Source organism: Myodes glareolus, chromosome 8 (assembly GCF_982192425.1).
Source record: "Myodes glareolus chromosome 8, mMyoGla1.1, whole genome shotgun sequence".
In the NCBI taxonomy this organism is placed as follows: domain Eukaryota; kingdom Metazoa; phylum Chordata; class Mammalia; order Rodentia; family Cricetidae; genus Myodes; species Myodes glareolus.
The window spans coordinates 36,962,188-36,988,133 of record NC_142033.1 but is presented as its reverse complement, the minus strand read 5'-3'; positions in this window follow the sequence as shown (position 1 = coordinate 36,988,133).

Here is a 25,946-nt window from a genome sequence, read left to right as displayed (position 1 = left end):
ATGGTCTTTCCCTTCTCAGACTACAATAAGTTGTAGTAAGTCTAGAACATTGGTTCTGGTTTCTTTTTCCTCGGCCTGCAGCGTGGTGATATGAGGAAGTCAGGATCACAGGTTCAGGAACTACTTTCTGCTTCATCTTTGGAGTCATCAGCAGCTGCGATGTCATCAGAGCTGGCATTCTTCTGCTGCATGCGTCGAATCAGACAGCCTGTGACAAAACACAGACATGCCTCCAACCCCAAATTAACCCAGGATCACATCCTGTCCAAAATCTAGTGCAAGAATTTCTTCACCTTGCTTTAGCAAAGGTTGCCTTGGTGCCATCATGCCAAAATCTGTACACAGCAGATTTCTCATGGACATCTATATTCAAGATGTTTAGCATAAAAATTACATGACTCAAGCATTTGAGGATATCATTTTCCTGTTTTTACTTTTTGAAGCTGAGTTTTCAAGGAGCCACGGGCACACTCCACAACTCTTTGTCCTTGAGAATTATAAAGAATGCCTGTCTTATGTTTGATATTCCACTGGGAACAAAATTGCTGAAATACTTTACTAACATATCCGGGTCCGTTATCCATCTTTAAGAATTTTGAGGCTCCCATATATAAAAAGCATTTTAAGTACTGAGTTATTACATATTTAGTGGCTTCCCCAGCTTGTGCAGTGGTCATCAAGATTCCTGAATATGTATTGATTGTCACATGCACATATCTTAATTTGCCAAACTCTGTAATATGAGTAACATCCATTTGCCATAAATGGTTAGGAGGTAATTCTCAGGAATTTACTCCAAGGTGAGATAGAGGTAAATATTGTAGGCATATATCACATTGTTTAACTATTTGGTAAGCAGCTTCTGTGTTAATTTAAATTGTTTCTTAAATTTATACTATTTTGATGATGTAGAACATGTAATTGCTGACCAAGCTCAATCTGAGATAAATCAGTTATTTAGGTTAAAATATATTGGATGTCAATATTTAGATTAAAAGCATTATCTACAAAAAGTTGAAACACTAGCCACAGCTTACAACTCAACTATTTGAGCTAAGGCTGCTTCTGCTTGTACTACATGTCCTTTCCTATTAACCACATATGTAGCTCTTCCATTGGAAGAACCATCTGTAAAAATTATCATAGCATACTTTAAGGGATCTTTTGCTACAGCTTTAGGGAAAATAAAGGAATATAGTTGTGTCAACTGCAGCAACAGATGAGATGGGAAAAGATTATTAATCTTACCTTCAAATTGAGCAAAGACAAATTTGTCCAAGAATTACTATTTTGAAATAACCAATCTGTTGCTTAGAATAAGTAACATTGATCATAACTAGTTCTCTGCCAAAATATTTCCTAGATTCCATCATGTTCTTCTAAACTAAGCAAGCTACTGCTTCAAAATAAGAGTTTAATACTTTAGTTGGCAAAATAGGAATGTGAAGTCATAAAAGCAGACCATTTTATCATAATATTGCTGTAGGAGTAAGTTTTGTAGGTAATATATATGCTTGCCTAGGCAGATCATAATTATTATAATGTACTTGCTATTTCTGTATAGCATACTCTTCCTGGGTAAGTATCTATCTGGCAGCTTCTATAAGCTGTCTATTAGAATTTGGATCACTGTTACCTTTAAGAATTTCACTTAGTGGCTCAAGGTCTCCAGTAGGATATTTTAAATAAGATTTTCACCATTGGATATTTTGTTGAAAGTTTGTAAGCTATATTTCTGAACCAAGTTGTAAGTCTGCCTAGCTGATAGGCTTAACTTTTTTTCTTTTTGTGTTTTTTGAGACAGGTTTCTTTGTAGTTTTGGCACCTGTCCCGGGACTATGTCTTGTAGACAGGGCTGGCCTCGAACTCTCAGAGATCTGCCTGCCTCTGCCTCCCGAATGCTGGCATTGAAGGCGAGCACCACCACTGCCCAGCTTAACTTATACATCACATTTTCAGACACTTGACTGGCCTGAAACTGCAGTTCCCTGAGGCTACATTTTTGCAGCTTTGCTGTCAGGCCAGACTAGGCTCTTAGCTGAAGTTGGGCTATGTGATGCTCTTTGCTTTACTGAGTTCACCACCACCACCACTGCGAGCAACTTGGGACAAGGAGGTTCCTGTTCCTTATTGCCCGCTGTGCCTTGGTACAGGCCATGCTTTTTATGCTTAGCAGTTAGATCAGAGGCCACTGTTAGAGGCAACTGACAAATTACAGGCTCTCAGATGTTTTTCATTGTAGCGGCTCTGAGACTGCAGTGTGAGACCACAAGCTTAGGTGGGTATAGCTACGTCATTGTTTACTAGCCTTGATTTTTTATTTTAAATTTTGTAATCATAAAATAATGAAGCTTCCTGAATTCTCTTCTCTGTTTAAAGTCATAGATTTATCCATTATAGGTTCCTTGACTCATGGACCAATTAGCTTCTAGGCTTTTCCATGGACCAGTTCCATGACTGTGGAAGGCCCTTCAAATTTTCCTATCTCCTGTCTTTCCTGGCTCCACCACATTTTATGGGTCAGATTTAGCTGGACACAGTGCATGTTCAAGAAAATACCACAATCTCAGTGGTAACCTGGGCCATTGCGTGGCCAAATGCCATGCTATTTTCATTCTTCCTACCCACTAAGCAGCAACAGAGGCTACGATTTTGGTGAGCACGGCACTGCCACTTGCAGGGGTGAGATAACGCCACACTTTGGACTCTCCAAGTCCCAGGACAACCTAAAGGCAGCAGTGGATACACCACAAGCTTGGGCATTGGAATATAGTATTTACAAACTCCAAAACATCTATATAAATTCTGTTCCAATTTATCTCCTCCATCAAAGTACACCAAGCCACTATACAGATAATGGAATATCATTTCCTTATCTCATATTTGCAACTATTTACAGTTTTATTCCAGATCTTTTGCCCTGTCTTTCTCTTTCCTTTTTTTTTTAATCAACTACTATTTATTTCCAAGTGTTCATTACTCATCTCTCCATCTGTGGTGCAATTTTCTTGTGGTGTCCTTCACATACTCCCTTGTACACCTGACCACACTTCTGTGTGTTTTGGGGTTCACCAGTTGGACCCCACATTGTAGCACCATATTTCAGAGATTATACAACATTGAGTAGCCGTATGTCGGGGACTGACTTCGACATAAACACCTGTTGCCAGGGTAGGGGCATAGGGAGTAGAAATATAAATAAAGAATACAAAGATGCATGAAAAATAATAGAACAGAAGCCATAGAATAGTACTGGGAGGGCATTCCAGTGAATAATAAAATCATCCGTGTTTAATTTTCCATATACTTTTATACTCTAATACAAAAGGAAAGAAGACAACAAAAAGACTTCTTTAACATGATACAAAGGACAACTCCGAGAGTCAATTGCTTCAACACTTTGATACATCAAGTTATTAGCATTATGTTGTTCAGAGAGTGAAGCCACACTAGACCAAGTATCCTGAAAGCAGCCAAATCCCAGATAGCCTCCTATTACAAAAGAAGGAAAAAAAGTATGCTTGTATATCCTGACCATCTGTCAGAATGGAATGGGTATAAGTATATGAGCCATATTAATGTCAAAAGAACCAAGTAACCACTTCCTGAGTCAGGTTATGTAGCTATACTTTCTGTCAATGATTTTGAGCTACCTCCAAACTCTCTGACCATGAGATAAGGTAAAAAATAGGCTCACATAGTTGAACCTCCACAGTGAGAGAATGCTTAATTTTCCAGAAAATAAAGGTGTTTATTATTTCAGGAAAAAAGTCTTTAAGGGAGAAACTAACTATAAAGGGACTGAAAAGGAAATTAGATGCATTGTCAAAAAGGATTCAGAAGACTTTTAAGTGTTAGATTTGAAGTGTTATTGTCTCTAAATAAGATTATGTTATTATTAATTGTGCTAATTAATGGAAGTGAGGCTATTTACATGAATTTTTAAAGATGAATGCAAAGAAATTAATAGGATGAAATAATGTTCTTAATCCTAAAAGACAACCAGTCAATATTTTAGGGAAGCTGACATACCTATTGGAAGTGATTAGATAATCAGGGTGTCTTTATGAACTTAAAGGATAGAAAATCTTTCCTGACATAACCGAGGGAAGAAGAAATCAAAGTCTGTAAGATAAGGAGTTTATTTTGTGCTGAGTCACCATTTCATGTCCTCTTACATGCTTTATATTTGCATTTCTGAATGTGTTGAAATGGATTTATAAGGATAGAAATAGCAAAAGGACATGAATAAGACAAATGAAGCAAGATAAAACATGTATATAATTAATAAAACAATTCATCAATTTCCTAAGACAAAACTATATTTCTGGGACAGAGAGATCTCTGTCAATAATGTAATAGTTATGCAAAGATAAGAATCTAGTTGAACTCTTACACCCTAGGTAAAAAACAGAGAAAGCTAAGTGTGGAGTGTATTTGTAATTACAACACTAGAAGGCAGTGATACAGACATCCCTGGTGCTCACTGGCCAACCAAGCCTGCTCTGTGAACTTGGGGGATAAGTGAGAAATCTTATCCCCCAAACTAATGTGGCTAGTACTGGAGGCTGTTACCTGGAAACATGTGCACCCCCAGCTTGAAGAAATTAACATACAAGTGGAAACGTGTACAAATGTACAAAAACTCGTACATATGCTCTGGAAGATGCCTACTATGCTTTACTTTCAGTTACAGGTGCCTTTTTTGTGGGTATGCCCTTGTTTTGTTGTCTGTCATCTATCTATGTATCTATCTATCTACCTACCTATCTATCTGTTTATTTACCTATTTATTTTTGATTTTTCAAGACAGGATTTCTCTATGTATCTCTGGCTGTCCTAGCACTCACTCTGTACACCAGGTTTGCCTCAAACTCATAGAGATCTGCCTGCTTCAGCCTCCCTGAGTTCTTGTATTAAAGACATGCACCACCTGGCCTTTGTTTTATTTTTAACCACTATTATTCCTTTGAAAATTTACATATTTTTCCTAAGATGAATGAAGTTGTAACTAAGACAAAAATTTAACTCATATAAAATGAGAAGCTTTAGTAATATCAAATATTTTATTTACTATTACAGAACAAGAAAATTGAAACATGGGGTCATCGCTGATATAGTAGGTAAATCCAATTATATGTGTGTGGTGTGTGTGGTGTGTGTGTGTGTGTGTATAACATATAGAACTGTGAAATTAAAGTATGCATTGAACTAACATTTGTATTGTTAGAGTCATTATTAAAATTATGCACATTTCTACTGATTTTAAAAATAATATGAATGTAGAGCCAAATAATGCTTATGAAAATATAAATTGTACAAGCAAAAGCTATATTTGAAATGATCCATAGATAGCCATTATTTGAACAATAAAATAAGGTTAATCTAGATATATGTTCGTGAAATTTTAATATTCATTAACAAACAATTTAAAACTCAAGAAAGAAACATATAAAATATAATTCCTCCATTAGAGAAGATGAATTTTGGAAAAGAATCTCAATTTTTCTATCATATATTTAAACATTAATGTTATTGCATATTTGTAATTTTAATTATTATGACAGGAGTTTGAGCTAAAATTTCCATATGGTGAAATTTAATTAAATAAGGTATGCTACTCACTGCTATCAAACAGCTTTGGATTCTTTGTTCTTAATAAAAAGGGAAAAGGCCTATTAAAAAACCACAGCTCAATTTTCAATGGTATACTGAGCTATAGTAATCAAAAATATTTTCATATAAAACAAAATAAACCAAAATACAAAGTAAAACAGGAAAAAATGTCAAATAGAAAACAAACACATGCGGATTCTGAGACACACACGTTCACATACAGAGACAACCCATAAAAACAAAATTGGAAACAATATAAAAGTAAAAGATCTGTAAGATTAAGAAAGTATTTTCATATAATAAAGGTATGAAAATCTATTTCATAGTGGAAATAACACACAATCTAGTGTTATAAACACAAAGATATGAAGAAAGTGAAGTCATATAATCTGTGCTAAATTACCTGACCAATAGAGATCTGTCTTTCCTGTTATGGAAAACCCAAGCTTTACACTTATGAGTAGCTTTATAACCAAATAATGACTTAGTTGCATAGTGTCTATTGTGCCCATATAACTGCTTCCTTGGTCTACTTCAGTAAAAGAAATATCTTCACGTTTGTCTTACACTCTCGGAAGAACATCCCTCTCTTCTACAGGCACCTTACCAGGACTTTACACTCCCTCTTATAAATTGTCTTAAGAATCTTCTTGCTCTTAGCTCTCATGCTACACAACCATTCACTTGACTTTTATGTTGTAATTCCCATTTTTTTCTTTCTTGGAAGACAATGTGGAGGAAAAAATCCGTTAGGTTATTATTAAAAAAAATGATTGACAAAAATGTCCAAAACCTGCCTATACTTGCCCTGTGCCATTTTTTTCTTCCTTCTGAATATGTTTGGACTTTGTTACTATGAAGCTTCAAGTTTCTTTCACAATAACAAATTAATTTTGCTTTCTCATTATTATGTTATGGCATAAAAGACTTTGTTTTGTATCATCAGTTTATATTCTGCACATTTATTATTTTTCTTCCTTAAAGCAATAGGCCCAAACTTACTTTAAAGCTACAATCACTGACTCAGTTCCGATGTGTTTTGGAGTCTGACCTGCTGCAGCTGGCTGCACCTGGATACAGTTTGTAATAGGTGCTCTTTCAAAGTGAGGCATCAAACTCATTCAAATTGTGATGAGTGCTATGCACAAGAGCGTGGACAACAAGGGGAAGTAATCATTGGGTGATATTGAGAAATGCGCCCAGGACTAGAACACAGCTGAATGGCAGAGCAATCATCCGGAAAAGTTGGGTAAAGGGGCTAATTCCAAGTATTTATAAAAAGAAAATTGGAAGCTCTTATAACATCTCTTTCAGTCTCCAGTTTTTAACATGCCACGTACTTAACATTTTCTCACTTGACTCTCTGATCTCCAAAAGTCTTATGGCATTTGAGCATTTATTCAAAACCATGAATTCCCTTTCCTGAAGTAAGTCAGGTATATAGAACATTTTTAAAAGGTGATCAGTTAAACACATTCACTGACATAGTTCCTCCTGATTTATAAAACCTGGGATAAGGAGAATGTTTAGCTCACTGGGTAGACCAAGCTGGCCTTGAACTCAGAGATCAGGCTGATTCTGGGGTTAAAGGCATGCCACCACCATGTGGCTCCAGTAAGAAATTTTATGATAGCACTAATAAATACAAGAGATTATCTTACTCAGGAAATAAACAGTCTATGCTTCTTGACTCTGCTCTGTTTCTGTATGTTTGTTTGTTGTTACTTTCTTCTTTCCTCCAGAAGAGTGAGAATTTTCTTTGTGTTTGCCTATATTAGAGTCACCTTTTATGTGACAAAACACCATAACCAAAACAACTTGGGGAAGAAAGTTTACTTTAGTCACAGAGCCAAATCGAAATCATCAGAAACAATGAGGGCAGGAAACTCACACGGGAAAGACCCTGGAGGCGGGAACTGAGGCAGAGGCCATGAAGGGGTGCCACTTACTGGCTTGCTCTCCATGCTTAGCCTTCTTTCTTATAGAACCTGGGACCACCAACCGAGGGATGCCACCACCCACAATGGGCTGGGCCCTCCACTCTTGATCTCTAATTTTAAAAAATGCCTTACAGCTGAATCTTATGGAGGCGTCTTCCCAAGTGACACTCCCTGCTCTCTGATGACTCTAACTTGTGTTAAGTTGACATAAAAGTAACCAGTACAGTGTTTTTGAAAGTAGAGTCATGAAGAACCAACACTCTTTTTTTTTTTTTTAAGTTATAAGTTCTTATAGCTCCTTTGGACTGACCGAAAAGGTTTCAGCAAATGTTATTCTCTCAAACACTGTGGTATTGATTGTGCTTCTCCCTTCCTAACTAAGCCCCTAGTCAACTCACTTGTACCTCGCTATCCTTCTTTGCTATATTGTTTTTTCCTGCTCACCCATCCTCTTTTTTCTTTATTTTTCAGTTACCACAGGTATCATTTGGATTTAGGAGTCACAGATTAGAGACATTGTGATGTTTGCCTTTCCGGGTCATGATTACCAAGTCATCATGACTATGGCAACTCCTAAAAAAGAAAGCATTTAATTGGGGCTGGCATATAGTTTGGGAAGTTTTATCCATTATTCATTATCAGCATGGCAAGAAGCATGGTGGCATACAGGCAGGCATGGTGCTGGAAAAGGAGCTGATGGTTATGTATCTGGATCTAAAAGCAGTAGAAAGAGAGAAAAAAAAGAATGTATTTTGGGTTTTGAAGCCTCAAAGTCAACCCCCAGTGACACACCTCTAATAAAACCACACCTCTAATTATTTTATTCCCTAGTGACTAAGCATTCAAATATATGAGCCTACAGGGGTAATTCTTATTCAAACCACTATATCAATGTTTCATATTTAGTACATTTCTCTGGCAATCTATAAATTTTCCTAAGCCATTTCTTAGTTTCATTGTGGCTTGTAGTCTGAAAAGACTTAGAATGTCTAAACCTTTTTAAAATCCTTTCTTCAGTCTCCCTCCTTTTTATTTCATACACACTGAGAGATCCAGTATGGAACATCTAACACTTTCCTTGACATTTTGCTTAGATATGTCTGCCAATTTACTGGACATATTTCTCCCATTTACCTTTCTGCTGGTGATCTTTTTTATGTGTTCCATATTTCTTCCTTAGGATCCATGAGGAGCACCTTTAAATTCCATAGTTCCACATATAGTCTTATCACAGTAGTGTCCAAGGCCCATTAAAGAGCATAATTGCTTTCCATCAAATAAGAGTGGAATTTAGAAGTGGATAGAGTCATGCCATTCTCTTTTTCCTCAGGATTTAGCTTCTTTGACCCAGCCAGTGCCACACTGCAGAAAGGCAGAATTGCTTTAAATCATGCTAAAGAGGTTGGAATAACTGGCTCCTCAATGAGTGGATGTACTTTTTCTTCTCAGAATTCTGATTTTCTGTGGCAGTCAAACTTTCTGTGTCCTAACTCACTCTGGCAGTATGTTGTCTTCTGTGCAGAAAAAAAAAAAAAACAAGAGTGAATGTAAACACTTTCCTTGAGAAGATTCTCTATCCTAATCCAGAAAGGTAGAATTTCTTTTTCCTCTTCTGCCTTTTACTCTTTCATTCTGGCCTAAATATACTTACTCTGGTGTTTCTGGCTTTTTCACTCTTTCTCTAAAGGTTGTCTCCCCATTACTGGCTGCTTGCCCACCAGATGGCCAACTTTCACACTGTCTTATTCAAATCTCAGGGTATTTTCTCCTTCTCTTCTCTATCAGTCATGTCCAGGTAGCTGAGATTTACAGATTGCTTGTACTAGGTTGGTTTTTTTTTTAAACATTAACAGAATTTCCTGAGCTTCTGTTAGAGTCAGTTTTTATTTATTTTAATTAATGAGACAAAGAACCCAAGAGAAGATTCTGATTCCTTAGTAACAAGTAATGATTTGGCAAATACTCCCCCAAATCTTCAGCACACATCAAGGAAAGACCACTCAACATTTTCAAACCAGTATCTACTCACTGTCTATCTAAATGACAATTCTGTATCTTTATCTGCTTGCTAAGAAAATGTACTTATGGTAACCAAAACTATACTGTTTCCCGTATTGTATAAAAAGATTTCCCACGACTTGGTGATATACACTACAAATGTTTATTGACTCTGTTTCCATTAATGAAGATGCTGGAACAAGTTCAGCTTTCCGTTTGTGCCTCACAGTCTCTCAATCAGCTTTCAGGTGAGGCTTCATCAGAGGAAAACGACTTTTCTCCAGACACACCTTCTTTGCTTGTGGAGTGATTTAGTTCCTCACTGACTATTGCACTACAGACATTTATCCACATCACAGGACCCCTGTTAGAAAGGAACTGAAACATATGAGTGTGCTTTGTTTTGAACTACTGGAGGTTTTGTGACCTAATTTTGCAAAGAGTCATCTTATTGCTTTGGTTGGATGCTAAGAGGAGAAGGTTATGAATAATAGGAAAGAAGTCCAGAATTATTTGGGTTCAGCTTAACCTTTGCCTACAGCATAATTTGATCTGTTTCTTCTTATCTCTTTCTCTATTTTCTAGTCATGTACATCTACATACATTCATATGCCTTTCTAAACAAAGCACTGAAAAGTTGACTCTTTCATATAGTCGCTTTACATTCCTGTGGTAAGACACAATAATCAAAGCAATTTACAGAAGAAAGAATTTATTTGGGCATAGAGTTCCAGAGGAAAAAGAGCACATTGGTAGGCAGCAGGCAGCTGAAAACTGGCAACAGACAACAGGCGGTAGGGGCTAGCACGGTGGTAAGAGATGGACGTTGAGACTGAACAAGCTACCTAGGCCAGAGTGGGCCTGAGAAAACAAGATCCACGGGAGCAAGAGAGGATCCAGTCCAGGGGCATTTGTGGACCAGGACTGAGCTAGCAACTTGAGCCAGAGTAGTCCTGAGATAATGAACTCCACAGGAACATGTACAGGAGAGCAACTGTTGAGCAAGTGAGGCAGAGCCAGAGACCGCTGAGGGTTCAGACATGAATCTGGGACTTTAAATGCAGTAAACCCATTTCGGGACCCCTGCAGTTCTGGGAATGAGTCTAGGACCTCTGAGGAACTAGAACTGAGCCAGGACCTCTGTGGGTCTGGGCATGAAATTGGGACTTCCAATGGTGTAGGCAGGAACCAGAGATCTCTGCAGGTCCATGCGTGAATCTGGAACCTCTGAGGGAGTAAGCCTGAGCCGGGTCCTCTGAGGGTATGGGTGCACCCAAGCCTGAGAACTCCAAGACAGTAGACTGGAGCCAGAGTCCTTTACAGGACCAGCCCCAACCAGGGACCTCTGCAGGAACAGATCCAGACTTTGGACATTTACAGAAAACAGGTCTGAGTCGACAACCTGGACTAGAGTAGGACTGAGACAGCAAACTCCAAGGGAGTGGAACAAAGTCCAGGAGCGCTAAACAGAGTGATCATCAGGGTAATTAGAACATTGACACTGATTTTACCCCGAGTAACAACCATTTGAGCCTTGGATTCACTGGCACCTAAAAGATTAATCAACAAAGTCACAGACATCCCCAACCACACCAATTAGAGGAAAGCATGAGTAAAAAAGGTAAGAACACGTGCAACAATACAAAGACCAACATGACACCAATAAAATCTGAAGACCCTACAACAGCAAGACTTGAACAACCACATATAAATGAAGCAGAAGAAAATGATCTAAAAAATAACTTCAAGAGAATATTTGAAACTCTTAAAGAGGAAATGAGAAATTCTCTCAAAGAAATGGAGGAAAAGACAAACAAAAAATTGGAAGACATAAGCAATCAAACATATGAAAGAAACTATTCAAGACTTGGAAACTGAAATAGAGACAGTAAAGGAAACACAAGCTGAGGAGATTATAGAAACAGAAATAATAAGAAAATGATCAGGAACCACAAACACAAGCATTAACACCAGAATACAAGAGATGGGAGAGAGGATCTCAAGTGCTAAAAATACAGTAGAGGAAATAGACTCATCAGTCAAAGAAAACATTAAATCTAACAAAAGCTTAACCCAAAATATGGGACATATGGGACAACATGAAAAAGCCAAACCAAAGAATAATCGGTATATAAGAAGAAGTTTAACTCAAGAGCACAAAAATATATTTAATAAAATCATAGAAGAAAACTTTCCCAACCTAAAGAAAGATATGCCTATGAAGATACAAGAAGCTTACAGAACACAAAATAGACTGGATCAAAAAAAGTACCCTTGCCACATAATAATCAAAACACTAGACATACAGAATAAAGAAAGACTATTAAGAGCTTCAAAGGAAAAAGGCCAAGTAACATATAAAGGCAGACCTATGAGAATTACACCTGACTTTTAATTGGAGACAATGAAAGCCAGGAGGTCATGGTCAAATGTTATGCAGACTTTAAGAGACCACGGATGCTAGCACAGACTACAATAACCGCAAAACCTTCAATCACCATAGAAGGACAAAACAAGATATTCCAAAAACAGTTTTGTTGCCTGATAATGTAGTCTGACTGGAGCATCTCCTCTCGCTGCAGAAGTAGGTTCATGAACCTCAAGAGGTAAACAGAAGGTTAACTTTCTAGGAGAACAGAAAATTTTAAGATTCTCGTGAATCACTTCCCAAGCAGTATTAAAATCAGTAAAGGACTATTAGGGAAGAAACTGGCCATCAAGACAGCAGAGAGGAGAGTTATGCTGTCAAGGTACTTGAAGCCTTTCAGAAAGCTTCATACTGCAATTTGTGAATTGTCATCCATGTTTGGTGTGGATTTTCAGTGACTAAAATGCTTTTGAGTCATCCCTACTTCTTAAACATAGGCCTCATACTCCTATTTGTAATTCAGCAAAACTTACTGACTTAGCAAGGTCGACACTGAAAGAGTAGTTATTTTAGTCTATTGTGGGTTTCTTTTCTGGGGTAAATAGTTGTCCATGTGTTGAATATCTTAAGAGGAGTCTTTCACACATTTAATTAATAATACTTAGCAATGATAACGGACTATTTGGTTAACTTATGTATTTACATTTTTGTTTTATGACTGACTCTTATTTTGTCACCTGATCTTTACTACGTCTGCATCTGAAGATAAAACCTCTTCGCCTTTATGGTGGAGCTAAATGTTAGATTGCTTACAGAGCATAGAAAGACCCTGGGTAGAATTCTCATTAAAACACACACACACACACATACACACACACAAAACTCAAGTACTAAGGGAGTTATATTTTTACTCCTAATTTCATTCATAAGAAATTCACAAGATTCATAATAAATCTTCATATTTATATTTTCCCAAATTATACTCATGTGTATATTTTTATTTATTGAATACTGTGTTATGTATGTCACTGTCCATTCATTTGCCTTACAAATTAGAATAAATTTGTTTGAATGAGTTCCTCTTAATCTAGCCATCTTTATCTTATCTATCTATCTATCTATCTATCTATCTATCTATCTATCTATCATCTAGAGTGCAATGATATTTTGTTTGTACTTTAAAAATAAAGCTTTTCCTGAAGATCAGAGTGTGGAGCCAGCCATACTAGTTAGCCATAGAGGCCAGGCAGTGGTGTCACACACCTTTAATCCCAGCACGTGGGAGACAGAGGCAGACAGATCTTTGTGAGTTCAAAGCCACTCTAGCAACTTGAGAAAGAATCAGTCTAAAAGATAAACAGAACCAAGTGTGGTGGCTCATGCCTTTAATCCCAGAACTAGGGATGTGGGATGGGAAGCAAAATAGTGGGCAGAGAGACAAATATAAAGCAGCAGGAGATAGGAGCTCAGGATTCAGTCTGAGGTTTCATATAAAGGGCACTCAGTCTGAGGTTTTCTAAAGAAAGGACAGCCCATTTGGACTGAGGATAAAGTAAAGGTGAGAACTATTGACTGGCTGCTCTGATTCTCTGATATTTCAGCTTTCACATATATCCTCAATATCTAACTCTAAATTTTTGTTATTGAGACAAATTAGAATTTGAGCTACGCTAGTGTGTGGGAAGCAGCCCATGTTGCCCCTGTAGAGATCAGACAACTAGTGACGACGACAGTTGGTTCTTTCCTACAATCAAGATTCCAAGCGCTGCACTCAGGTTGTCAGTAGTTAGCACTGTAATTTTTTAAGCTACCTTGACAACACTAAAAACATGGGTTTAAATACACAAAATGCAAAGAGTATTTTCTATGCATGATACTTTCTATATTCTATCTCTCATTCACTGAGCATCAGCTATTTCTTTGAACTCTCCCTTGTAGTTTTCTTTGAGGTTATATTTTCTCTCTCTCTCTCTCTTTTTTTTTTTGCTTAATTCTTTGAGGCAAAATTTGGACACATACTTCCATGATCATAGTGACCAAAGAATGAACAAATGTTATATTTAGTTGGCATTATATATTTCTACTCTAAAATGTCATTATTTCATATCGCCAAAATGTATTTTACATGGCTGCATTTGAGTTCAACATGATGAAAAGTTACAACTATTGGTACCAGAAGAAAGAGTACATCAAAGTGTTTCAGTATACTTAATTGTTTATTTAAAAAGGACAGTTAAAATCATCAGGAAAGTTCTTAAAGAACGTATTTTAGTTTGCCAATGTCAGTGCACATTGAGAAATAATATACAGGAAAAATGACTTAGAAATGCAAACCTTAACTGCATTTTTGCAGAATCCCGAGAAAAAAGTCTCACAGTTGAAGGCCTGCCTGAATAACAAAACAAACCTTAATACCAGATTGAGCAACCTAGAGAGGCCACCTGAAAGTAACTTTCAAAGAAGGTGAGGCACAACTGAGTAGTAGCATGCTTGTCTATCATGTGCAAGGCCCTCGTGGAATCCCTAGTGTCCTCTTATAATAATAATGGGAAAAGGAAAATTAGAAGAGTCATTATGAGTGTAAGTATATAGCAATATGATTTGTAGTGAGCACATAATTTTTTTTATAGTCATAGAAAAATCGCGTGAAGATCGGACACAACCTGTTGAACACAAGCCTCTTATTCACACTTCCAAAATGAAGAGAGTTCTGAAAACCACTGATGTGCATACTTTTCCTGGCAGAGACACGGATGTGCCTGATTACAAAGTGCTTCTTAGTACTCTCCAAGTCTGAATTTAAAATAATAATATTTTTTTCTTCAAAATCATCACTAAGGCAGCATAAACCTCCAGTACTGATGGATAGGAAAACAAATTCATGAAGTCAGAAGGGGAAAATGATAAGGCAGGATTATAGGAAAAGGTGGAAAGAAGAGAGTGGAGGTAGATTTGACCAGAACACATATACTTAATTTATGTATATTCTCATACAATGCATTCTTAAAATCTTATTTACATTAGAGCAAGAAGTGCTATGTGGAGTCCAGTCACTGGGGCCTTTCCCCAGGGTCAGCTCCAGAATACTTTCTAACACTGAAGCCCATATCTTTCTTAGTGGCACCTGGATTCCCTGTGTCTGAAGGCAGGTTCCTGTATAGTCATCTTGCAAAGTACAAGACACATTGGAAATGTGATGTTGCAGGGCTGCAAAGATGTCTCAGAGATTAAGAACACTTGCTTCTTTTGCCTAAAACTGGAATTGGTTCCCACTGCCTATGTTGAGCTACGCAAAACAAACTGAAACTTTAGTTCCATGAGATCTGACCACCTGTCTGGCCTCTGCGAGCACTTTTACACATGTGATACTCATACAAAGACATGTAGGCACACAACCTATATTACTTAGTATGACATTTAAAATAGAGTCTGATGTGATCTGATGATAAGACAGTATGGACAGGAATATCCATACAGTATCTATGTGGAAATGATTCTATAAAGTATACAGTATGGGAGTGTGGATGCAGTATCTGTATGAAAATGCCTGTATCTATAAAGGATGCATCACAGTGATCATAGATTCTTCAGCCTAACATAGAACAGATGAGGACAAACAAGATGATGAAGTTTTTATTGAACACTCAGGTAAAAAAAACCTAAAAAGAAGGAAGCTTTGAAATGAGAAAAAAAATAAGACAGGCATCTATAGCTTTCACTGAAATAGCTACTTTACAAAAAACAAGTAAAAGTAATTACTAAAGACATTTTAGTTTTAATATTTATTTTCCACAGCATTAAAGAAGTATCTTTTTTTTTTAGTTTTAATTAAATGCTGTGATGCCAGGTGGTCATGGTGCACACCTTTTCTCCCAGCACTCTAGAGGCATAGGCAGGAGGATTACTGTGAGTTTGAGACCAGCATGGTCTACAAGAGCTAATTCCAGAACAGGCTCCAGAGTAACACAGAGAAACCCTGTCTCAGAAAACCAGAAATAAAGAAAGAAAAGAAGTTGCAATATTTATAGACAAAACTTCAAGAAATATTTAACATTAGGCCTGTTTATAAATAGCATGCTGTAATCAATCAATATACATTTCTTACCTATTTTCATATGTATATGCATGATTACATTGATTAAAAAGATTGGCAAGAACACATGAACTACACCAACAATGATCATATTTGAGGAATTCAGTGCCTAAAAAATTAAATTCAGTGCTCAAAATATCAATGTTACTGCATCATATTGACATATTTATAAACCACCAACATCTTTCCTGTCTTCTTTCATCTGACATATCTGTCATAATTTGGCTTTCAAATGAGAAATCAACCCTACAAAATAACAGATAAAATAAAAATACGTAGCTTCTATGGAGTTTCTATAAATTGTTTTTGTTGCAGATGGTCTAAAGATTGAGTGTTTGCAACCAAGATTCTAGCTTAGTTTACTCAGTTATGAATTGCCATTGAGACAGATTTGTGTTCATGTACCAGTACATGAGGTGCCAGTCTTTGTCTATGTGACGGTTTATGGCCTTGGTTTCCACTGATGTTAAAATTTCTACCCTGCAGTTGTCCTGTGAGAAAGCTGCAGGAAGATTTCAACATGAAACATTGGACATCTTTGAAGAAACAAACAAACAAAATAAAGTAATAGAAATGTTTATGAAATGGAAACCAACCAAGAAGAAAGACTCCATCTGGGGTGACCTGGCAACAGTAAGTCCCATTCTAAAGTTTTGCCAGAGGAGATACTGCTACAGCCACAGGTTAGTAAACACTCTAAGATGTAAGTTTAGAACACGAAAATCTGTATACTTCGGGGAAAGCACTGGCTTTAGATGCAATTTCTTGCTGTATTTCTTTTAAAATAAAGCAAGATGTTAATTTTCTTTAGGAACAATAACAAACTGCCACAAAATATTGAGGTTAAAACCACCTAAGTCTTATTATACATTTCTGGAAACTGAACCTCAAAGGATTACAATAAACAGACGTAAGCCTGGTGTTATACAGATATTCTAAGTGAAGCCTGTGGGCTCCTCCCTTCAGGAGGAGTTACTGGCTTCTCAGAGCTTCATTGACATTTACAAGTATTGCTCCACTGTTGTGATCCTGCTAATGCTATTGCCTCTTGTCTCTTTTATGTAAATAACTTATCATTAAAACAAGTTCACTGGGATAAAAATGGTATAAACTCTTCACCTCCAGGTCTTTAGTTTCATCATATCGCAATCAGGAAGTTTGGTTTATGGATAATTTTAGAGCGAGTATTGTTCAGGCTATCATACAAAGCATTTCTAAGATGCATTAGGTACCTTTATTTTTTTAAAAAAATTATACTTTAATTACTGTTGCCTTTTGGTCAATTGGATTTAGGTTTATATAAAACTCGTCTGAGTAATCAATCATGTGGCTAAGGAAATATAATCAAGACATCTGCATTTCAAAGTTTTTATTTGTGAATCAGATATGATAAAAAGGTTGTTTTTTTGATATTTTATTCCATAATAAATTTTCATATTTTTATTATGATATAAAATACAACAAAGAAATACTGATATAGTCATTAAATAATGTTTCATAGACTGCGAAGTTAGTCTTCCAGGGTCCATTAAACAATATAATATTGTATAATAAGCGTATAGAAGCAGCTATATGTGGAAAGTAGCTAGAGAGATGATTTATTTGGTAAATTATTCATTGTGTAAGCATGAAGATCCTATTCCATCCCTCAGACTGTATATAAAACTCAGACAGAGCTGTGTGCTTATATAATCCTAGCACTAGAAAAGGGAAGATGGAAAGAGTCATTCTAACCAAATGGGTAAAAAGGGCACTCTCTCAAAGAATAGGGTGCCATGCAATTGAGAAAGATGCTCTGGCTTACATGCACAGGAATTTTCATGCTTGCAGAGATGAATGCACAGAAATGGGTGGATGGATGAATGGATGGATGGATGGATGAAATACATATAAAGAATGCTATATATATATATATATATAACTTTCAAACAAAGATGAAAAATAAGAGACATAACTAATATAAACTATATCATATCAGGTAAATAATTTGGATTGATTTGGTAAGCAAATTTTAAAGGTACAAATGATATAAGATTCTGAAGAAAGTGATTACAACATAAAATTGCATGTGATGATATTAGAAGTTTTGGTGTCTTTTATCAACACTTATTAATTAACTATGAGAATTGCAATATTGCTAAGTTAATATTTGAGGAAAAGGTGTCCATGACTATCTACCCCAAATAATTTCCTTTATCACTCAACCTCACCTATCCTTGCATAATTGAAATGTTAAAATCATTATATTTCTTTGTTTACTTCTTTATGTTAGAGAACTTACAATTTTTAATTTAGAAATCCAAGCAAAGGTAATATAAAATCATGTACTGTATAACCCACACATATTTATAAATAATTTCCAACCATTTTAATTTACTTTTTGGCTTATTTGTGAGTATATATGTTTTTCTTTTTTATCATTTACATCAAGAACCCCTATTTACCAATTTGATTTTGTTCTTTGAATGTATGCCGAAATAAATATTCCTTAGTGACAGAACTGTCCACAAAATGAAATTTCACAAATAGAAAATGCTACATGACTATGGTCATTTGAATGGGGATGGAACCCATAGGCTTATATGTTTGAAAGTTTAGATCTCAGTTATTAGAACTGTTTTGGAAGGGCCTAAGCAGTCTGGCCTTAAAGTAGATATGGTTTTCTTGTAATGGATGTGTCAGTGGGGGAGAGGGTGGTTTTTGTAGTTTTAAAAGTCCACTCCAGGCCAGGTTCAGTCTCTCTCCACTCTTCTGTCTATCTGCCTGCCTCTGGATAAGTTTGCAGAGCTTACTACTTGCTTACTACTTCCCATGGCTACATGCATGCTGCTGTGCCTCCTGTCATGATGATCATATACTCGCCCTATAAAACTGTAAGCCAGCCCCCAAATAGATGCCTTATTTAGAAGAGTTACCTTGGTCATCGTGTTCCTGGAGAGCAGTATCACAGAAATTATGACACCTACTTTCTCTGACCTCCATACACAATGAAAGAAGCCCTGTTTCCCACATTAATGTAGGGAATAAGCATCAGGATACCAACCTCACCTAAATTTGTACCCAGTAAAAATGGAGTCATAAGTTTATGCATTTATACCTTGCTTGTGTCTAATGTTCTGTTTGTTAACAGTCTTAACTCTGCATAAAGCATTCATTTGTAGCTTTCCTTGGTAGCATAGCATTATGTAGTATGAATGAATTGCCATTCTAATTATGAATATTATTTGAGGAGAGCGAGGGCTAACCTCCACTGTTCACTTGTTTAACAGTGAGGGAGATTCCGGAAAGTCTTAACTGCAAAAGAACAAAAGAAAGAAATGGCAGCTCTGCACGTGGGCCAAAGGGAGGGGAAGCCAACTGTAGGCAAGCGTTCTCATTCATTTTCTTTCCCTTTGTGGCTCATCATGATGGGAACATTCTTGCTCTGACACCTCCTCTATACCATGATGTATTGAATTCTTTGAAACCATAAGCAAGAACAAGTCTTTCCTTTTTGGTTTCTTTCAGAAATTCTGATCACAGCAACACAACAGTAACTAACAACTAGCAGAAAAGTCACTGATCACAGTGGGTGGTTGCTGTGACTAAACCTGATCTGGTCATTTCTCGGTCTTGGAAGCTGATTTGTGAGAAGACTTTGTATTTATAGGCAATACAATCCCTAGAAGTCTGCTTAAGGAAAGCAGTATTTAGCTGGAGATTTTAAAAAAAAAGAATACTGATAGAAATAAAGAGGGCAAATTTAGTGATAATATGGTTCATGTAGAAAAAAATTATTTTATATAGAAATAGAGTCCAATCTTGATGTATCTAGACAAATAGGTTTCCTAAAATTTGCTCTTGTCAGAAGCTTTGGAGGATGCTGAGTATAAAGATGGTAGATTAATTACTTTGAAGGGGAAAATTCCAAGGGAGAAAACACAGCATCCAGTCTGTGCAATGATTATTTACTCAGATTTCTAAATTTTCTCCTATTTATATTGCGCTAGTGTCACACTGAGAATTAGTAGCAAAAGCCAAACGAAAAAGACACGGTAAACCTGCAGTTTATCCAGAAAAAGGTGCATTTTTAAAGCTGCAGGTAAGCAGAACAAAGTTGCTGAAGAGATAATAGCATTTAAAATCATCTAAGCATCTTGCACTGGGAGAGGAGGAAACAGACCAGATTCTAGTCATCTTGAGTGCCAGAGTATAAGATTAAAAATTCATTGGAAAGACTGTTCTGGAAAACAAAGAGCTCCTGGGGTTGCTGCCAACACAGGGTCACTCAAGGAAGTGCTTTTCCAGATAGTCAGTGGCTGGCAGCCATGAGCCAAGGTAATTTTGGCTGGCATTTGTACCAGTGGAACATCTTGGGAGCGTATGTATAATGTTGGTTTTATAGACATTCAAATTAGAGACTCTTGGGGTTCTGGTGCCATCTAGACAACTTGTGAGGTCAGGATACTATGTAACAGGGCAGCATTTCCTTTAAAAAGGCTCTGAGGTACAGTATGAAGCCATGAGGATGAAGGATAGGCTGCAATCAAGACCTCAGTATGTCCAATAGGATAAGAATATGGCAAGACTGAAAGCAAGCAAAACAAAACAATCCTCAAGACAAAGAGAGAAACTAGATCAATAGAATCTAAGGAGGCTACAACTGGCAAGATCATGTTGGTTCAGAGATCACTTTCTGGATCCCAGATTGTAGAAGGAAAGAAGTGGCTCCCTAAGTTGTCTTCTGATCTTGGCATTCACATCATGACACCTCCATGTATGAATTCAAACAAATGAATGGGTTAATATTAAATCAATAAAATTAGAGTAATGAATATAAACTATATGCGTGAGAAGATCCAGAATATAAAATCTTACCAGTTGATTGTATTCCACAGGAAGGCCCAGCAGATGTTCTAGTCATGAAAACCATGGAGAATATAGCAATATGGGGAACAACATGAACTTAATCATCAATGGTGGTTAGACCTTAAGGCAGGAGGCTTAGTTTACCTTGGTTTAATGATTACAGAGTGGTTTGGAGCATCATGATCAATAAAAATGGATAGATGGAAAAGAATATTCGCCTTATAGAAACTTGTTTATGCAAGTCTTATAGATCAACATTTCATCTAGAATCCGAGAAAGCACATAGGAAGAGATTCCTAGCTGAGGAGCTATTAGCAGTTGATGGATGCTAGATGATGGAGCAACACCTGCTTTAAAGGTGTGGACCCTGATAGGTTAATCACACAACAACTGATGTCCCCACACTCCCAGGTATCTTGATTTGATTAAAAAATAGGTTATGGTGTTAGAATGGGGATTGTGAGCAGGGAAATTTGGGAAAAGTTGAAGGGATAATGGGGTTTAATATGATAGAAATCCATTGTTGCATAGATAAAAATTTAAAAATGCTTTAAATAATTTTAAAAATAGACAAATGGAGTTCTCTTTCTCTCTCTGTTCTCTCTCTCTCTCTCTCTCTCTCTCTCTCTCTGTACTTTTTTGTTTGGTTTGGTATTTTTTGTCTACTTGTTTTATTTTATTTTTTAGTTGGTCAATTTTGTTTTCAATTTGAGAAGTTTTGTTGTGTTTTCTTTGCATGCAAGTGTGTAAATGTGAACGGGTTCCTGATATGGGACAATGGTTTTTTACCCTGTAAAGATTTTATTACTTGTATTGGTTTAATAAAATGCTGTTTGACTGGTAGTCAGGCAAGAAGTACAGGCCAGGCAACCAGAACAGGAGATTTCTGGGAAGAGGAAAGGCTCAGTCTACAGCTGTCACCCGAACACAAAGGAAGCAAGATGAGAATGCAAGATAAAAGGTATCAAGCCACATGGCTAACACAGAGAAAATTACAGGTTATTGTAAGATATAAGAGTTAATGAGAAGCCTGAGCTAAAAGGCCAACCAGTTTATAATTAATGTAAGCCCCTGTATGTTTCTTTATGACTGAACAGCTGTGGGACTAGGCACATAGAAACCTCTGTCAACAGTTTCCCTCAGTGATAGGCTATAAGCCCAATAACCACCACACCCTAAGATGAATAAAAACAAAATACGCCTTGAAATATAGCACACAAATTGTCAAGAGTATATATGGAAGTCAAACTAAATTAAGGATCAATGCTAAGTAGCTTATTGAGGTTGGTATAGAGACACTGGCTATACATTTTGATAACTAAAGGAACCAGAGCTGGTAGGGGAACATTTGGAGATAGTTATAGTAATTTATTATGCCATTATCTACTTTTATAATTCTATTGAAAATATTTCTTTATATGTATTTTCCATGTAATTAAAAAGTATCTTAAGAAAACAAAATGATAAAATTATTATTTTTAAGAGATACCATTACAGTTATTATATATTTTATTGCATCAGTGTGTATTTCTAATTGTATAAAATTTTAAAATGTATTTTTTGCGTATTGTCTTAAACATCATAATTTTATTATATTGCAGAAATGGACAATGGAGATCCAGGGGATATAAGTGATTTGGTAGGTTGATTTTCTAACAGACATGAGGATCTGGGTTCAAGTCTCAGCAACACATGCTCACACATACATATAGACACACAGATACACCCACACACAAGAAAATATAAAGAGAAAAGCAATCAATGACTGCTGTGCTTAGAAAACTCATATTGTCTTCTGGGATATAGATAAAGACAAATACTAAATATATAACCAACACCAGGAATATTTGGTAACTGGATAATATGAATTCTAAAATATAAAACTAAGTGTCATTTTGATTTTATAATTGTTAATGAATAAACAGAGATGTAACATATTCTAAATCAAGAACAAAAACAATCCCCAAAGTAAGTGACTGCCTGAAAAAAAAAATTGTACAGATAGTGAGATAGTTCTGCAGGTAAAGCCTCTTGATGTTCAACCTGAAGACCTGTGTTCAGTACCTGGATCCCATGGGATGGAAGAAAAGAACTGATTCCCCAAAGTTGTTCTCTGACCTCCACACACACACTATGGCATAAAGCCTCTCTCTAAAACTATATGTAATGAGGGTTTTGTGTGTATGTGTGTGGGGGGGGAGGGGAGCTAATGACTGTGGTTACTCATAGTAATGTCACCAACAGAGAATGGTGTGAGAACACACGTTTGTAAATCTTTTAAGCATCATTTCACCTACTTCACCACTTAATTATTTTCAATTATGTCTCTAAAAAAGTAAAATTTAAGCTCATATGAACTGTAAATTTTACCTGAATATTTATTTCATCATTTCCGCATATGAAAGGAGTGAACTCCTCAGGGCTTCATAAAGATGGCTGTAGATTTACATTTGTTATCTCCAACAGCATGGGCAAAGAATTATTTACCAGGTTTGGTACTACTTCAGAGACAATAGTACTTCACTAACTTTATATACTTTAGTAATTACCTGGAGAACTTCTTAATATGCAAATTGTTGAGTCTATTCACAGGGACTCCAATAACTCTGAGGTACAGGCTCAATATTCACACATTTAATTAAGTTTCAGGAAATTATGGTAATGGTAATTTGTGAGTCCTAGCTAAGAAATATTGTGCTGGAAAGCATATATCTTTAAGAAAGGGACAAACAGGATCAAGCCATTTACAATGAAAGATGTTTATTCCAAAATGTAATCAAGAATTTTAGAAGTAGCGCTCATTGGGGGGGGGGGGGGTCACTTATTGTCACAACTTCTAGTCTCTGCCTACTGCTATGTTTAACTTAATTCCTAACTTCATAAATTCCCATGTGCAAATCATCATAAGTTTAAGTGGAGTATAAAGCAAAGCCTGTAGATCTTTCTTTCCCAAAAATACTAGAGAAACACATATTTGTGCTTTAATTAGCCAGTGTGAGGTGGTTTGTTAATCTTGTCTAGTCTATTTCAAACTCATGACAGAGTTGACAGAGGGAATGAACAAGTCTCAGTGTGTTGGGTATTAATTTACATGATACAATATTGAGTGCTTCTCATGTCATAAACAATGTATATATAGGGAATACAGTCCAGCAATGTAAAAACAATAAAAATGCCTGCACATACAGAAAGCATGTTCTAACTATTAGAAAGTACAAGAATTAACCAAATTAAGTATATCAACTATTAAGAACTGTAAAAGAAAATGTACAAGCAAGAGGCATAAGACTGATAGGTAGGAGGGGTTTGCAGGTTTGAATAAGAATGAAATACAAAGACTCACTGTATATCCAGTGATAGTCATGGTCAGTGAACAGAAGTAGAGAGTAAACGCTGCTTGACAAAGACAGAGAATTTTACTGCACACATTTTTTTTTATTTATGAGCTTAATGAACATTTACATAGATATTTAACCTGCTCTTGGTGACTGAAAATGAAAGAACTTCCTCCAGAAAGAAAAAACCTTACATGGGATGCTCCTTGTCCTTTCTTTTTCTATAAAAGTTTGAAGCAATTTGCTTAACTGGACAAATGATAAAGATTTTATCCTTAGTCTCTTGCAGAGTTCTGGCTGGAACATTTCTCTGAAACTGGATCCTGGGAAGGCATTTGGCATCCCTGTTGATGATTGAGGATCAATATCTTCCAAAGAGTGTGGAGCTCTTTATGACTGATGCACCATGATGGGAGTTTTAAAGATGGGATCAATTGATGTTTAAGGATCATGTGGCCTCTCTCTTTCAGAAACAGCTAATAATAGCACATTAATTATGTGTTTGTTTGTATTTCTAAAAAGTAAGAATCTTCTGCAGTAGGTATAATGGCCGATTTTATAAGCCTTAAACCCCAAGATTTTCTTCCTCCATGACTGTTTCCTCAGAGTTTGTATTATATTGTAAAAGTACTAAAGTTTAAAGGCCTTAAAGGTATAATTACACAAAAGAAAAGGATATACATATCACAGCTTGGACTTACTACAAGAAAATTTCTTCCAATGGACCTTATTTTCCCATGATAGTTTGTAAGAACATTCATTACATGGGCTAGAATATTGTTGTTTAAATCTACAATAGCAGAGCTTCCTTTAAGATTGAAGAATGTGATGTATAATATAATTTTGAAGAACTATCTTATCTTTCTCCTCAGGGAGAACCTTGGGTACTCTGTAGTTATAGCTTTCTTACCACCATACTTTGATGGAAAAAGATACACAATTTTTCATTATATATTCATAGTTTTTAAGATTGTAAGAAAATTTTATAATTAGTGTAGGGCCCTGTTCCCCCTTTACTCCCTGGGGTGTGTCTGGAGGACTGTTTTGGCCAGCCAGCTAAGCTTCCTGCTAGTTTCTGTTATCTCTGCTATAGCCTGGTGATTTAGCTGAAGGACTTTGTTTTATCTTTGGTATGGCAATTTCCCACCTGCCTGGGAGAGTTCCTACAGGTGCCAGTTTCTCTCTCTGCTTGGCCCACTGTCTGTTGCTACTCACTCTGCCCCCGACCCCCTGCCTGGGTAGGAATTCCCACAGGGCATCAGGTTCCGCGTGCTGTGCTTTCCCGTCTGGCTGGGAGGGGATTCCTCTACTGGGGCAAAGGTATATTAACCTTGCAGAAGGCGAAATAAAGTGGCATTCGGCTATCTCTTGACGAATGACCCAGGTCTCTTTGTGTCGTGTCTTTTGTTCAATCCCCAGGCCTTTGCCCCAAGTTCGTGATCGGTAGGGAAGGCCCACGAACCTTGCTGGGAGAGGGTGACACAGAACCGGGTGGTAACAAATTAGTTACACTTGGGTTGCTATACTAGAGGAAGTACAACTATCCTAGATGTGATTCACTTGGGTGGTCGAGACCTTTTGGTGCTCCAATGACACAATAACTTCTGGTCTGTATTGCTATATTGCATGAAGGAATTTGTGTGTTGTAAGTAATATGAATTATATCTGAGGCATGGGTCTGAAGTGAGGCAGTATTTTTTATTCTCCACCATGATACTCGAAGATTGCTTTCTCTTGAACTTTTTACC